General features: G+C 46.9%; 1 protein-coding gene across 2 annotated transcripts in view; it reads left to right on the forward strand.

Annotated features, from left to right (window-relative positions):
• The window catches only part of Iqck (IQ motif containing K), a 122,171-nt gene that overhangs the window by 29,460 nt on the left and 75,258 nt on the right, over nucleotides 1-17,453 (forward strand). The gene's annotated exons all lie outside the window — the stretch shown is intronic.

Raw genomic sequence — 17,453 nt, forward strand, 5'->3', positions numbered from 1 at the left:
CTTACAGGGGTTCTAGGGATCCCAACTCGGATCTTCATGCTTGTGTCCCAAGTGACTTAGGTACTGACTGACCCTTCTCCCAGGCCCTGTAAGTGGTAATTTCTGAACTGGATCTGTAAATGCTTGGATCTACTGTTTCCTGATGGAGGTAAATGAGGAAGGTCGTTAGGGTTTGGCGCTTAAGTCCCACCCTGTGACGGTACTGAGAAGTGGTGGAACCTTTGGTGTGTGTGTGTGTGTGTGTGTGTGTGTGTGTGTGTGTGTGTGTGTGTATGTATGTGTGTGTGTGTGTGTGTGTGTGTGTAGGGGAGGGTGTGTGTGTGTGTCAGGGGAGGGGAGGGTGGGTGTGGGTGTCAGGGGAGGGGAGAGTGTGTCAGGGGAGGGGAGGGTGTGTGTGATACAAATGGAAGGAAGTTAGCCCATTGGGTGTGACCTTCCTCACTCTTTGCTCCCAGCTGTCATGAGACAAACAGCCCTTTTGTGCCAGCTTCTGCCATATTTTGCCACCATGCATGGGCTGAAACCCTTAAGCTTATGAGACAATAAATCTTCCCTTCTTCAAGTTGGTTATCAGTTGTTATTTTGGTACAGCCACAGGTTTGTGACATTATTTGCATAAGTATCTTGTTCTCAGACAGCAGGGATGAAGGGCTTCAGGATTTCTTTCCCTTCCCATGGTGCCGCGCCTCCTCCTCCTGTCTCCTCCTCCTCCTCCCTCCTCCTCCTCTCTCCTCCTCCTCCTCCCTCCTCCTCCTCTCTCCTCCTCCTCTCTCCTCCTCCTCTCTCCTCCTCCTCTCTCCTCCTCCTCTCTCCTCCTCCTCCTCTCTCCTCCTCCTCTCTCCTCCTCCTCTCTCCTCCTCCTCTCTCCTCCTCCTCTCTCCTCCTCCTCCTCTCTCCTCCTTCTCCTCTCTCCTCCTCCTCTCTCCTCCTCCTCTCTCCTCCTCCTCTCCTCCTCCTCCTCCTTCTCCTCCTTCTCCTCTCTCCTCCTCCTCCTCCTCCTCTCTCCTCCTCCTGTCTCCTCCTCCTCCTCCTCCTCCTCCTCCTCTCTCCTCCTCTCTCCTCCTCTCTCCTCCTCCTGTCTCCTCCTCCTTTTTCATGAGATAGTCTTACTGTGTAGCCCTGGATGTTCTGGAACTCAATGTAGACCACGATAATTCTGAACTCAGAGATCTGCCTGCCTCTGCCTCCCAAGTGTGGAGATTAAAGGGACGTGCCATTATAGCCAACTGTTTCCTTCCTTTCGATCCTACTTCAGGGAGGGCCTACTTTCCGTTCATTGATAGTACAACCCCTCCCCTAACACACACACCCTTTATTTTTTTTAAGACATGATCTCTTGTTGCTTAGGTTGGCTTCTAACTCAATATGTGGTTGAGGATGGCCTTGAACTACTACACTCTCGCCTCAACTCTCCATGTGCTAGGTTTACGGGCAAGCACTACAAGCCCATCTAATGGGGCCTCCAGTCTTTCTCATATGTTGTCCTAGCATGGGGCCTCTTTTTTATGAGGCTGTTAATCCCATAACTAGAGTTTCTAGAACCAAAAGCCTGGGCTCTCACAGGCCCCTTCCCACATAGCTAGGCTCAGCAACCTGTGCCAACTGGAGACAGCTATTGTAAAGAGCAGAGACGGGATTTATTCAGTATGGCCACACTGGAAGAGAAGCAGTTCAAAGAGGTACAGGAATCCAGTCTGTCTTTGGGATACTGACATGAGCTTTTAAGCTAAAGTAGAGAACTGGAGCAGAGGACAAGGGGTATGCACAGTTAAGGAGGCCTGGTTAAGGTGGGCTCTGGTTAATCTTAGCTCCATTTTGGTTCTACATAGGGATCCATCTTATCCCCAGGCCTCCATCACTTCTGCTTCTCGGTGTGACCTCATCATCGTGGATAATTGCTGTTAGGAAAGGAATCCTCAGTGACCAGAGGAAAGATTAGGGGCAGTTATTTGTCTCTGTGCCTTCTGCCAAAGTAAAGGAGACAGACACAGAATGAAGGCAGAGATGTTAGGCTTACATCCTGTCTTTGGATACCTTGTGGGCCAAGTGAGGAGACTATAATTTTAGGAAAAGCAGCTTCTAAATGCCTGGTTCGGTTCCCCTTACAGGCTCTACTCGTATGTCCTAATCACTTTCCGAAGGCCTCGACTCTTGATGCCACGGCCTCGGGGGCTAGGATTTCAGCAGTGACTTTGGTGGGAACAGGGATGCTAGAGTGCGGCATGAATTACCTTTTGTTCCAGAGCACTCAAGCATGAGTACCGCCTTTCCTCAGGGTCAGCCCTCCTCGATATTTGTGTGGAAGATTCCTCCTTGGTTCTGGAGAATAGCCTGGTGGTGTAGCCGGTGTCCTTAGCAGTTGAAAGTGTGAACACTGCAGTCTGGGAAAAAGGAATATCTTATTTGCATTTACAAGGTCAGAGCCAGTCCTTGGCTGAGCCAAGATGCCGAACTGTTCTGCTGCTGCTGCTGCTGCTTCTGAACCTCAGCAACTCACTCCAGGTGATGACTTCCTAAGCAGATGATGGTGGAAATGGACCTTCCTCATCTAGAAAGATGAGAAACGCCCCACAAGCCAAAAATAGTCATGACAATCAAGTGGGTCCATTCGCCAAGTCCAAATTTAGACTTGGGGTCTTCATACCTAAATGAATAATGACTCAAAGTAGGGGCTGTTTTGTGAAGATCTGTCAGCTGCCATCTGAGACAGTGTCAGGAGGCCATCTACCTGATAAAATACCATGGTCAAGGCACCTTATAGAAGAAAGAGTTTATTTTGGGCTTATAGTTTCAGAGGGTTAGAGTCCATAATGCTGGGTATAGCAGGTAGCAGACATGGCAGCTGAAGCTGGAAGCAGAGAGCTCACATCTCAGACCACAAGCAGGAAACAGAAAGAGCCAACTCAATTTGGCACCAAGTCTTTAAGCTTTTAAAACCAGCTCCCCCCCCCCCCAGTGACACACCCTCACATGAGGCCATACCCCCTAAGCCTCCTCAAACCGGGGACCAAGCGTTCATATGCTGGAGATATGGGGGACATATCATTCAAAGAATTACACTGTTTTATATTGCCTTCTTGTTTTGGTAATTGTGGTGTTTTGAGGTTGGGTCTCATGTAACCCAGGCTAGCCTGGAACTGGGTATGTAGCCAAGGATGAACTTGAGCTTCTGATCCTCCTGTCTCCACCGCCATAGTTCTGAGATTACCACTATGCACTGTTTTATGTGGTGCTGGGGATCACGATCGGCCTCCTGCACAGGAGGTAAACTCTCTCCCCATGAGCCCACCCCAGCCTTGCACTATCATCAGGGTATTGCCGAGACTGGATGGCTTTGTCTTCCCGACTTTGTGCCTGAAGAAACTGAGGTCCAGAGAGATGCATAATTCATGCGACTTGTAAGAGGATGAGCCAGGGTCTAAACCTGGGGTTCTGGCTCCAGAGCCGACATTCATCAAGGTAACAAGGCCATCGGTGCAGGAAATATGTCCCATTATGCAATGTAAGGAAGTGAGCCATGTGAGCAGAGAGATATGTTTAACTTAATTTGAACATTGTGCACTGCATATGAACAGATAGATACCAAAGCACCACGAGATAACCTATAAATATGTATAATTTCTATATACCAAATTTAAAATTTTTTAATGGTTTTAATTTTTCAAAGAAAAAACAGTTCCCATGACAACTCTTCAAACTGCTGTCAGACCCAGTTTGTGAGCCATGCAAGAAAAATCTTATTATAACTTTATAGCCGTGTTCCTTTTCTTGTTCTGTCTTAACAAAGGAGCATTGATCACTTCATTCCCCAGACTTGGCTGGAAGTTATCTTTGTTTCTAAAAATCAAAGTCCAGCTTTGAGAACAAGGCTTTAAAGACAAAGTCCAACGGCCCTGTCCCAAGGGTGACCCCAGGGTTCTCTTACAATTGAAGGGCAGTGGCTTCGTGGTATGACTCTCCCCCTCTGGCTTGGAGCTTTGTCTGCAGGGGCATGGCTTTCTGCCAGATGGCTGAGGTAGCAGTCTTGACCAACTGCCAGATGGGGGATATCATCACTGCATCACAAGTTGTGTTTCAGTTGTTAAACACAAACAGCATCAGTTAACTTTCGACCACAAAAATAGCTTCCAATAGTGGCTTAAAATTATGGCTGTTTATTTAGCTCATCATTTATTCTATGAGTCAGCAGCAGTCGGGGCTAGACTTGACTGGGAGGTTCTTCCAATCTTGCCTGTGTTGATTTGTTCATTTGTGTGTCTCTATTCAGCTAACACACACACACACACACACACACACACACACACACCACTTCCACACAAATAAATGTTTGAAAAGAAAATGCTCAGGAGCTGGAGAGGTGGCTCAGTGATTAAGAGCTTTGGTTACATTATTCCTAGTAGCCAGAACCTGGAAACAACCTAGATGCCCCTCAACCAAAGAATGGATAAAGAAAATATGGTACATATAAACAATGGAGTATTACTCAGCTGTAAAAAACAATGACACCATGAAATTTGCAGGCAAATAAATGGAACTAGAAAATAGCATCCTGAGTGAGGTAACCCAGACTCAGAAAGACAAACATGGTATATACTCACTCATAAGTGGATACTAGATATAAAGCAAAGGATAATCAGACTGCAACCCGCAGCTCCAGAGAAGCTAGGAAAACAAGGGAGACCTTAAGAGGGACGCATGGATGGCGCTGGGAAGGGGAAATATGAGATCTCCATAAGTAAACTGGGGATGGGGTGGGGAGCAATAGAGGGTAGGGCATGGGGGATAAGAACATGAGGGAACAGGATGGTGGAGCTGGGGGAGGGATGGAGTGGGAGAGCAATGAAAGAGATATCTTGATAGAGGGAGACATTGTGGGGTTAGGGAGAAACATGGTGCTAGGGAAGTTTTCAGGAATCCACAAGGATGGCCTCAGCTTAGACTACTAGCAATAGAGGAGAGGGTGCCTGAACTGGCCTTCTCCTGTAGTCAGATTGGTGACTACCCTAACTGTCATCACAGAGCCTCCATCCAGTAATTGATGGAAGCAGATGCAGAGATCCACAGCCAAGCACTAGCCGAGCTCTGAGAGTCCAGTAGAAGAGAGGGAAGAGGGGTTACATGAGCAAGGGGGATCAAGAACATGATGGAGAAGCCTACAGAGACAACTGAACCAAGCTCAAAGGACCTCACCAACTTTAGACAGACAGCTGTGAAATGTGCATGGGACCAGACTAGGCCCTCTTCATACAGGAGACAATTGTGTAGCTTGGTCTGTTTGAGGGGACCCTGGCAACAGGATCAGGATCTATCCCTCGTGCATGAGCTGGCTTTCTGGAGCTCATTACCTATGGTGGGATGCCTTGCTCGGCCTTGATGCAGAGGGGAGGGGCTTGGTCCTGTCTCAGGCTTCACTGTCTCAGGCTTCGCTGACTCCCCATGGGAGCACCCACTTTTTTGGAGGAGGGGATGGGGGGTTGGGTTGGGGGGAGAAGGCTTGGGAGGAGGGATGAGAGGGGGATCTGTGGTTGGTATATAAAATGAATAAAAAAATTCTTAAATAAAAATAATTAAAAAAGAGCTTTGGCTGCTCTTCCAGAGGACATGGCTTCTGTTCCCAGCACCCACATCATGGCTTACAACTATCAGGTCCTATTTGTCAGAAACCTGGGACAAATGGCCAACTGTGGTCCCTATTAGCATACCAAAATGCATGTAGACCTCCAGGCTCGCTCAGTACCTGGGGCACCTCTTCTCACCAAGCCTTCTACCATAGACCTCTCCAGCCCAGGGGCTTGCTTCCCTTCCCCCAACCTCTCAGTCCTGAAACCACCCCCCCCAACATTTCGGTCATGCACTTTCTTGGCTCCTCTCTCGGTCTGCCTGCCCTCTCTTCTCTCTCTCTCTCCTCCTCTCTCTCTCTCCCCTCTTCTCTCTCTCTCCCCTCCTCTCTGTCTCTCTCTTCCTCTCCCACTCTCTCCTCCTCTCCTACTCTCTCCTCCTCTCTCTCTCTCCTCCTCTCTCACTCTCCCCTCCTCCTCCATGGCCTGGTTCAGCTTGGACTCTTCAGATCCTCTTGCTGTTCTCTCCCTCATATCTACAATAAAATCCTTCCCAACCATACCTTGGAGCGCTTAAGTCCTCATTTCATTCAACAACCATCTGTAACTGTAGATCCAGGGGATGCAACACCCTCACAGGTACCAGGGACACTTGGGAAGCACATACATACATACATACATACATACATACATACATACATACATACATACAGAAAGGCATCCATCTACATAAAATAATAAAGAGTAATTTAAAAAACAAAAATACTTAACATACATGAACTGTTTGGAAAACAGTAAATCTGTAAGAGGAGTGTTCTTCCCTCGTGGCTCTTCTTGTTGTCTGTAGGTTTGTCTGAATGAGTGGTGGATGACATCCTGCTTAAGATATCATTAAGAAAAAATCGACTGAAGACAGGCATGTGCCATTGCACACTACTTTCTAGATAGTACAGACAGACGAGGAAGGACCAGTGTCGCACGAAAGCCCCAAGCAGAGCATCTCTAATGTGAAAATCCAAAACGTGTGACTCCTTTCTTCTTAGAGTCCCGAGCACAGGTTGGCCTTAGGCGTCTGTTCCTCCTGCCTCCACCTCCCGAGTGTTGAGATTCTGGGCATGAGCCACCACTCCCACAACATTGGGCATCGAGCCCAAGGCCTCCAGCAGGTCAAGCAAGCACTGTATCAACAAAGCCCCACCCCCAGCTCTAATTTTTGAAACTTTGAACACCGACCCGATGCCACAGGGGCAAGTTCTGTGCTGTGCAGGGTAGTTTTGTGTCAACTTGACACAAGCTAAAGTCATCTGAGAGGAGGGAACCTCAACTGAGATAATGCCTCCATGAGATCAGGCAAGCCTGGAGGGCAGTTTCTTTATTTAGTGATCAATGGGGGAGGGCCCAATCCATGGTAGGTGGTGCCATCCCTGGGCTGGTGGTCCTGGGTTCTATAAGAAAGCAGGCCCAGCAAGTCACGAGGAGCAACCAGTAAGCAGCACCCTTCCATGGCCTCTCCATCAGCTCCTGCCTCCAGGTTCCTGCCATGTTTGAGTTCGTGTCCTGACTTCCTTCAGTGATGAACTACAATATGGAAGCATAAACCAAATCAACCCTTTCCTTCCCAAGTTGCTTTTGGTCATGCTGTTTCACCACAGCAATAGAAACCCTGACTAAGACATATACCATGAAACTGACATGTAAAATTATTTTAAAATATCAAATATAACTACTTTCAGGTTTTATGTATAAGGTGTGTAGGGAACATAAATTAATTTCATGTTTAGGCTTGGCTGCATCCCAACATACTCACAGATCCCCAAATTCTGAAACTCAAAACAGTTCTGGTCCCAAGCATTTTGGAAAAAGGGATTCTCAATCTACAGTCCCTTTTTAAAAAAATGATATATCTGAGTAAAACTTAAAGTAGTGGTTTTCAACCTGTGGGTCACACTCCCTTTGGGGGTCAGATGGCCCTTTCACAGGGGTCCCTTATCAGATATCCTGCATATCAGATATTTACATTACAATTAGCAACAGTAACAAAATTAGGATGAGTTCAGCAGCTGGAAATGCACTGTGAAGACACCTTTCAGGGATTTGGGACCGACTGCTAGAATTACAGCTTGTGATCAAACATAACAAACAAAACAAAAACCTGAAAGCATCTCAACCTTCTTTAAAAATATTTTTTATTTGTTCTTTGAATGTTTCATATTTTTTACAATATATTTTGTTCATAACCCCCAACACTACCTCCTTCCAACACCCCCTCGGGCCTCACCCCACCTCACTCTATCTTATATCCTTTTTTGTGTGTTAGTGTTATTAATAACCTCCTGAGTTACTTAGTGCTGCCCACATGCTCATGGGTATGTGGCCATTGACTGGAGCATGAGAAATCTACCCGTGGCCGGATCCCCAAAGGAGAGACCTCTTTCAGCAGCTGTTGACTCCATGTCACCCCTCCCTCCTCCAGGAGCAGGGTCACAGGGCCCTTCCCCGTCCATGCTGGGACTTAACACTGGCTTGATCTTGTGCAGGTCACCACTGCCATTAGTACAATAAGCATGTCGTGTCCAGAAACCAGCATTCCGCAGCTTTCCTCCCCATCTGTGGCTCTTACATCCTTTCTGCCCCTTTTTCCTCAATGTTCCCTGTTCCTTGGGTGTGGGATTTTGGTCTAGATGACTCAGCCACAGCTGAGAGCTTAGTTACGTAGACTCAGCGCACTAACAACCGTTGCCCACTACAGAAAGAAGTTTCTCTGGCTACAGTTGAGAGCAGCACCGATCTAGGATGCAAAATAAGTATTTAGAAGGTAGTTTGTCAGCAGGACCGTTTATCCAAACAACAGATTCACCCCTGGGACCGCTGCTCTCCTCGGACTCAGTCGTCTCTTGAACACTTGTCCGAACAGTGGAAGCCATCGGAGAAAAAGAGAGCGATAGTGGGATCCACTGGATTTTATTTCGCTAGAGTCTGCAGCCCAGGCTGCTCTAAGACACGCTCTTCCTGTCTCTGTGCTTTGGAGTGCTGGGGTTACAAATGTGCTCGCTGTCTAGCTGTGACCTTTCATGCTGCTATGAGAGAGGTAGACATGAAAGCGTTGTGACCTTCATCACCCTAAGCCTTAGTTCCTTCCTCTTTAAAGTACAGTGATCCCAATTGCTTTATACAAGAGTGTGTGTGAGCCGGGCGGTGGTGGCGCACACCTTTAATCCCAGCACTCAAGAGGCAGAGCCAGGCAGATCTCTGTGAGTTCGAGGCCAGCCTGGTCTACAGAGTGAGTTCCAGGACAGGCACCAAAACTACAAGGAAAAACCCTGTCTCGAAGGAAAAAGAAAAGGAAAGAAAGAAAGAAAAAGAATGTGTGTGAGAGAGAATTCAGTAAGAAAATGTGTTTAAATTTAGTGTCAGCTCAGTATTTGGCTTATACAGAGAAATTAACAATAAAATAACAAAGCTAACTTGAAAAAAAATTACTTGGTCCTAGTCTTAGTTAGGGTTTCTATTTTGTATTAAAACACCATGACCAAAAGCAATTTGGAGAGGAAGGACAAACTTAACAACTTGTCCATTATCCAGGGAAGTCAGGGCAGGAACTTAGGGCAAGAACCAGGAGGCAGGAACTGATGTAGAGATCTTGGGGGGGGGGGGGCTGTTTACTAGTGTGTTCCTCATGGCTTGCTCAGCCTGATTTATTTCTTTCTTCCTTCCTTCCTTTCTTTCTTTCTTTCTTTCTTTCTTTCTTTCTTTCTTTCTTTCTTTCTTTCTTTCTTTCTTTCTTTCTTTCTTTCTTTCTTCCTTCCTTCCTTCCTTCCTTCCTTCCTTCCTTCCTTTCTCTCTCTCTCTCTCTCTCTCTCTCTCTCTCTCTCTCTCTCTCTCTCTTTCTCTCTCTCTTTCTCTCTTTCTCTCTTTCTCTTTCTTGTTTGTTGTTTTTCCAGACAGGGTTTCTCTGTGTAGCTTTGGAGCCTTTCATGGAACTCACTCTGTAGCCCAGGCTGGCCTCGAACTCACAGAGGTCTGCCTGCCTCTGCCTCCCAAGTGCTAGGACTAATCAACCTGCTTTCTTATAGAACCCAGAAACCACTGCCCAGGGATGGTGCCACCACGATAGTCTGGGCCTTCCCACATATTTATCTACAGGCCAATCTTATGGAGGTTTTTTGTTTGTTTGTTTGTTTGTTTGTTTGTTTTGTTTGTTTTTTTCCCATTATCAGATAAATCTAGTTTGGGTCAAGTCTCTATAAAACTAGGCAGCACAGTCCTGGATTGGAAGACTAGAAATGAGTCCAGTATCTGAGGAAGAGGCCATCTGAGGCTGTGCCGGTGCCCTGGTGGAAGACAAGGTTCTGGGATCAGACAAGCGGCCTGTGTCTCCTCTCCTACTCTTGCTAGCCCTGGGGCCCTGGGGAGATTGCATCAACTCCATGAGCCTTGGTTTTCTGATCTGTTAGATGAGGAGGGTGATGTTTGAGTACCTGTCTCCCCAGGGCCATTGGGAGGATTAAAGAAAGGTATGTGACAAGCGGTATGAACTGTCCGCTCATGTCATTAGGGGCCTTGCTTGAAAGGAGGCAAATACCAGCACATGACAGCCAAAATGGGGGAGGGGAGCTGGGTTCAGGTTGAGAAAAGAGTAAACTCAGTTTGGGGCAGGCAAGTGGAGATGGATCTACACATGTTTATCGTGGGAATTTCTGTCAAGGCTGCTTTTTACCCATGTCTTGGTGTCTTCAGAGAGCAGGCCTGGAAGGACATGCTGCAGACTCTGGAATGCACTGGAGATGAGACCATGCAGCCAGGTTTGCAGAGTTTCGATCCTGGCGAAGGACTTTCTGTGGAAATCAGTCTTGCCTCCCTCTTCCACAGTCTGTGTTCACCTTGGCCCTCCTGATCTCACGTTGTTAGTGTTGCCTTCCCTGATCAGAGTCTGTACGAGTTGGAAAAGGAAATGGTTTTAAGGCGGGAAATCAACTGGTGGGTGATGGTTGGAAGAGCCCTTCAGTGTTCTGAAGAGGGACCGGAAGGCTGCCATCTCACGTCCGTCCTACTGTGGACTGGCCTGTACTCCTCGGGAAGAGATCAAGCAGGGGACATGTAAATACCTGAAAAGATGAGACATGACAGTTGGCCTGATGTTCTGAAGTGGTCCCTTGACATCTAGCTGTGCCTTTGGATTATCTTAATTGGAGCAGGAGAGACCAGAACTTAATTAGAACATAATTGAGGAGCTACATTAAACAGAGCTGGCTTAATGGCTGCTTTGTGAACTTCGCTTGGGAATTCTTCCCATCAGCATATCCCTGAAAATGTTTTGGGCACTCACCATTATGTTGATACTTTACTCTAATCGATTTTTAATAAAAGTCTCATGTTTCTATCCTTAGCGATAAAAACCAGTGCAGATTTACATGAGTTTGTTTCAACTGGATGTGTTATTTATGCAAACCTAAGATTCTGTATTTCCTGGAGTTACTGGCTTTGAGGGCTTTTTTGGAAAGTGACAGAAAGCCCCATTCAAAATGACTTACACAGAAAGTAATGTTTTGTTTTTTTTTAAGATGTGAGAAGCCCGCGGGGAGATCTTCCAGCACAGCTTGATTGGAGAGCCTCAATGATGTCCTTAGAGAAAAATGTTCTTTTATCAGTGTTTATTCATTGATAAAATGATGTTTCATTATGGCATGTTCATGTAATACTTAGACCATATTCCACCCCCTTAATCTTCTCCCACCCAACCCCCAACCTCCTGCTGGTCCCCTTCCTCTTCTCAAATAGTTTTACTTCTGCTTTAAAGTCATGCATGTGTGTTTAACCTGAATTCCACATAGACCGGAAAACATGGGATATTTGTCTTTCTTGGCCATATCCCCCGAATCCCTGCTACCCTCTCCACGAGTTTTCCTCCCCCCAGCAGTCCTGTCTGTTCCCCTCTACCATGTCTTCTCTACTTCCATGTCACCTGGATATGTATTAGGTATCTATATAAAACCCAGGACCCACAGATGAGAAAACGATATTTGTCTTAAAGGTTGACTAAACTTGCCTAGTATGATTATCTCCTATTGTAGTCATTTTCCTGCAAATGACATGCTTCATTTTTCCTTACAGCTGAAGACAATTCCACATTATATATCTATACCACATTTCCTTTATTCATTGTATGTTGGTGAACATTTTTTAAAGACAGGACATTGCTATAGAGCCCAGGCTGACCTCAAACAGGCAGTTCTCATATCTTAGCCTCCTGAGTGCTAGAATTGGAGTTGTGCATCACCAAAGCCAGCTGGGATCTCTTGGCTGTGGGGGTAGAATTATGTATGCCCATTTAATCCAGATCTCGTTGTTTTCAAATGTTAGTTGTTTCTCTTCTCAGCCTCCAGCCCTTTAGTCTATCCCCTGTGTGTGTGCTCAGCATAAAAACTGGTATAGACTACTCTATGATTTGATCTCATGTTAATGTGTGCCTTTCTCTCTTTGAGAGTTGTGGGTTTTTGTTTTGTTTTGTTTTTTAAACAATATTCTCCTTTCCATCTTTTTAGGATCATTTTTTCCCCAGATCCACATGTCCACCCTTCACAACATATCTACCCACCAACCTGTCAGTTCTTCCTCTGTCTGTCCAGTGTGCTGCTTTGGACTCATCTCAAAGTAAATTACAGATCTGTGATGACATGTGTCCCTTGTCACTTGCTCTTTTCCTTTCAACTTTACATTTTTGTTGGTTTGTTGTTGAAACAGGGTCTCAGGTATCTGTCCCAGGCGGGCCTCCAACTCCATGTGTAGCCGAGGATGATCATGAACTCGTGGTCTCTTGCTTCCTCCTCCCAACTTCTGGCTTCTGGCATCTACTACCACATCCACCGGTCAGCTACAGGTTGTGTTCTGCTTTTAGGATTTGGGGCCTAGAAAGACAGCTCACTGTACAGTCTCAAAAACAAACACACAGCAACAAAAACAATGTGTTGGACTTCGCGGTTGCCCGTTTGCTCTGCCTGCACAAATATGCACACTTGTGCCTTTTAGCAATCAATGGTTCATTGTATCTGCCCACGTCCTAGGAGCCTGGCAGCCCAAGCTCTTCAGTCCTGTGCTTCCCTTTTTCTGTTACTTCCTCCCTTATCTCTTCACTCACCACAGCTTTCAGTTGCCTCTCTTCTCCCTTTCAGCTCCCCAGTAGATAATTTTTAAACTAAACAACAGCTGAACAATACTCCACTGTTCTGCACGTCTGGGTATGCAGGGCACGTCCACGCCTGCCCAGAACTGGAGGAAAATATTATCTCTTGCATTTTATTTCTTTGCATCAAAAGCAAATAAATCTGTGCATGAGCATCATATGTGGCTATGTCTAAGTCTATTTAATAGAGTGAGCAAGGCTGCATTCTCTGCATAGAATCTTTACCACTAACGGGTATGATAAATGCCAAGTGGACAAGCGCGGTATGTGGGAAGACAGAGACTAGCATCTTACAGTTGCTCCATTGTTTAAGCCATTAGGCTGCAATTCATGCTTGGTTACATATTTGCATTGTTGTAACAAATATTTTCTTCTTTTAAGGTAGCTTTTGAAGGGAGTCCTCCCTTTCTTACACAGCCTTTAAAAAGCAAAAACAACAAAACAAAACAAAAAAACACTATGAGAGAGGGAGAGGGAGAGAGGGAGGGAGGCTGTAAACTTGGGAAGGAGGGAGGTGTGGATCTGGGAGGGATGGACACTGAGTGACAGTGATCAAAATATGCTTATAAAATTCTCAAAGAGCTAAAAAAATGAGAAAAAAATATTGTATGTCAAACAAACAAGCCCTTTCTAAGATAGCACTTTTCATTGTATCCCCTTGGTAGGCTGTGTTCCAATTTCTTTATAAAAGCTGTTGGCTTCGAAGTAAAGACAGCAAGCAAATAATCTCCAGCGACTCGGGCAATGCCGTCTTTTCTTCACTAACAGCCACGATAAAGCTCCCTTTACAAACCCCGAGCAGCAATCTGCTTCTCAGTGACCATCAGCTTCACAGCAATGCCATCAGCTTTCTGGTGGATTATGAAACCAAATTGGATGCTTACAAGGGAAGAAGAAAAAAGAAATCAGATGGCAATGTTTCCTGAGAAAACACTGTGGTGAGCTGGGGCGCAGTTCCATTGGTAGAGTGCTTGCCGAGTACGCTTGAGGCCCTGAGTTTGGTCCCCAGCTCCACACAGACCAGGCACGGCGGCTTCTGCCTGTAATCTCAGCACGAGGGACGTGGAGAAAAGGTTATTTAACCCCTGCTACATAGCTAGTTTGAGGTCAGCCTAGGGATACTCTGTCTCAGAAGGAGAAGAGAGCGAGCGAGCAGTTGTGGGACGTGAATGAAATGTATCCAGAATTATACTAATAAATCTTCATTGGAAATGCCCACATCCTTGTACCGGAGCCTCTCTTGCTTGGACCCCCTGGAACTGTTCCTGCATTTCTTCATTCACCTGCTCCACACAAGGCACTTGATGAAGCCTCAGGTGGAAAGAGGGGTGTGCAGCCTGCTCCCCGGAGTTTGGAATCTGGAGGGAGACATAATCTGTGGCTTGTTACTTTCTGAGATGCTGGGATGGGGTTCATCAAACTGCAGGACAGCCTTTCGTAAGTGGAAAAGGCTTCCTGGGGCACCTTAGGATTTGCATGGGATTGGAGAACTGAAAATTAGTAGTTGCAACTTTCTCTTTTGTAAACAATAATCAACCTAGCACAGACAACTTGGAGACAAAAAAAAAAAAAAAAAAAAAAGTAAACTTCCAACAGGGTGTGTAACTCAGTGTGCCTAGCATAAGACTGTGAGCTCTGAGTTCCATCCTGGGCACACCACCAATGAGAGAGAGAGAGACAGAGAGAGAGACAGAGAGAGAAGGGGAGGGGGCTGCCTCCTGGACTGGCAGGTCTCGGAAACTTGAGTCTCTGTAGCAGATCCAGGGTCCAGTACAGTGTGACCAGGAGATTGTCACTGCAGTCTACCCAATGACGTCTTGCTAATGGATCCCTGTTGTCTTCTCTGGATAGGGCTGTTTTGGATTAACTGACTCCATCTACACCAGTCCTATTTCCAAATAAGGTCATAATCTGAGGAGGAGGGTAGGATACTAGCAGAAGAACCTTGGGAAAGGTGCAATCCAACCCCTTCCCTCCTCTCCCTCTACATTTCCTGCTGTGCCTTCTGCTACCCGGGGTGATTGGCAAGGGATGCTGGTTGACTTGAGCTAGCTCCCTGCATCCTAGATCAGGGGAGGCAAGAGAAGGGGAAAGAAGGAAAGGGTGTGGTGATATTTTGATTGTGCTCTTAACAAAGTTCGAGTGGAGATCAGAGGGCAGAGCCAGCCACAGAGGTCAGGCAGCGGTGGCGCACACCTTTAATCAAAGCACTCAGGAGGTAGAGGCGAGATCTGTCTGGATTTCTGTGAGTTCAAGGCCACACTGGGCTACATGAAATTAATCCAGTCTAAAAGAGAAACACAGAGCCAGGTAGTGGTGGTACACATCTTTAATTCCAGCACTTGGGATCATGCACCTTTAATCCCAGCACTAGGAAGGTTGAGACAGAAAGTGATATGGCTGGGCAGAGAAAGGAATATAAGGCAGGAGGAGACAGGAACTCACGCTCTTTCAGACTGAGGAGTAGGTGAGGTAAAAGGTGGTGGCTGTGGCTTGCTCTGCTTCTCTGATCTTTCAGCTTTTACCCTGATATCTGGCTCTGGATTTTCATTTTAAGACCAATTAGGATTCATGCAACAGAGGGGAGAGGAGATCTAGAGAGACAGAGAAAATTTCCAGAATACTTTGCATTCTTAGGAGGGCTGCCAACATGGCCTCCAGCACCTCTAGACTGACTTGGGTCTTAGTCTCTGTCAAAAAGGGGTTCTCTGATTCTTCCTGGGGTGGCATGAGCAAATGATCATTTACTCCAGCTGGGCACCAATGACCAACCAAATAAGTCGTTCCTCCTGGGTCTGGCTTGGTGAATCAGTGAGTTCACTGAGGCTGCTCACAGGCCAGTGTGTGGGTCACAACTCACACGTCTCGTCCCTGGAGCCTCTTGCACCACTTGTGGGCGCCTCTGCTACAGGAGTCCCCTTTCCCCAGGACCTGTTACTGCTTGTCTGACAGGGGAGGGACCCTGCGAACACGCGGGCTCCCCGGGCGTCCTGAGTCCTGTGCATGAACTGTGGGAGTTGGTTCTCCCCTTCCACCACCATGTGAGTTCCCAGTATCAAACTCAGATAATGAGGCTTTGCCGCAAGCACCCTTGCCCACTGAACCATCTCACTAGCCCTGGTCCCTGAGTCCCAAGGAGCATGGCTGAGGACGGAGCGTCTCAATTCAGAGGAAACTGCTACACAGCAAACCAGAAAGGGACCCTCCATGTCCCAGTTCTGTAAGAGTTCTCCGACAGGAGCGGATGGTTCCATTGCAGCCACAAGAAAGGAGAAATGGGAGAGAGGATGCACTGTACCTTGCTCAGCACAGCGTGACCCAATGCCCTAGAATGTTTTCCCCATGTGAGTTCCCAGCTAGGGCTATATTTGGCTGCATGTAATGGTAAGAAGAGTGGCAATAAACCCAGTGAAGTTTATGTTGCCTCACACATCAAGAGAGGGATAGTGTAGGCCCAAGCTGGCACAGTGGCTTAAGGCAGTCAGCAAAGGCCCAGCTGCTCCTAACTCCTGCTCCGTCATCTGTAGCATGTAGATTTTTTTTTTTTTATTTATTATGTATACAGTGTTCTGCCTGCATGTGACCCTGCAGGTCAGAAGAGGGCACCCGATCTCATTACAAGTGGTTGTGAGCTACCATGTGGTTGCTGGGAATTGAACTCAGGACCTCTGAAAGAGCAGTCGGTGCTCTTAACCACTGAGCCATCTCTCCAGCCCGCGCGTAGATTTTTGTTTGGTTCATTTGTCTGAGGCAAGGTTTCCTATTGCCCAGGCTGGCCTCAGACTCACTGTGGAGCTGAGGGCGGCATCTGACTCCTGGTCTTCCTGCCCTACTTCCTGAGGCTGTATCCCTGTGCCAGGCTGAGCATGTGGGTTTTGGTCTCAGGGCTTGACGGGACTGTTACCATGTTTAGGCTTATTCCAGACCGGAAGTAGAAGGGAACTTCAGAGGACAGCGGGCAGAAGAAACCAGGAAAGCGGAGTCTTCATAGACACCTCTTGGCCATGTCTACTTCTGTCTCACAAGGAAGAGCTGTGACCCATAGTTGTCCCGTTCTTCTCAGAAGCCCAGGGAACAGTTTTTGGCCTAATTGATAGCTGTGTGGAAGCAGTAAGGTTTCTGCTAAGAGATGGGGTGCAGTATGGGTACTAAGGACCGCTAGCAGGAACAGTGGACCCAAGTGCTTGGCTTCTACCTTCCAGTGCTTTAAATTTTTACTTTTATGTTTTTCCCTCCACCTTCAAAGTAGCACCCAGGTGTGAAGTCCAACTGTGGGCTTGAGTAGACTGAGGGACTCAACAAACACAATGCGAAATGTGCCCAGAGTTTCAGTCAGTAGCCAGTGTGCCATATGCCATGTGCCTCAGCCAAGAGCCAATGTACCATGTGCCCTGTGCTTCAGCCAATGGCCCGATAGCCAGCCACACAAAATGAGGACACACCACCTAGTGCTGTTGGCACTGCCCTAGTCCATGATGTTCACACAACGACAGAAATCATCCAAGGTTACTACATCTCTCAAAATGTACCCTACTTGTCCTTTCTATAAGTCACACATGACTCAAAGCAAGTTGTGATTTAGGTAATCACAATACGTTCCCACCAGTTCCTAGCTGTTGTGAACCGTAAAATCATCCTCTTCGGGATGGAGAGATGGTTCAGTGGTTACGAGCACTTGTTGCTCTTCAGGATCCTGTGCCAGCCTGGCGCACAAC

The sequence above is a fragment of the Peromyscus maniculatus genome, chromosome 1 (assembly GCF_049852395.1).
Source record: "Peromyscus maniculatus bairdii isolate BWxNUB_F1_BW_parent chromosome 1, HU_Pman_BW_mat_3.1, whole genome shotgun sequence".
In the NCBI taxonomy this organism is placed as follows: domain Eukaryota; kingdom Metazoa; phylum Chordata; class Mammalia; order Rodentia; family Cricetidae; genus Peromyscus; species Peromyscus maniculatus.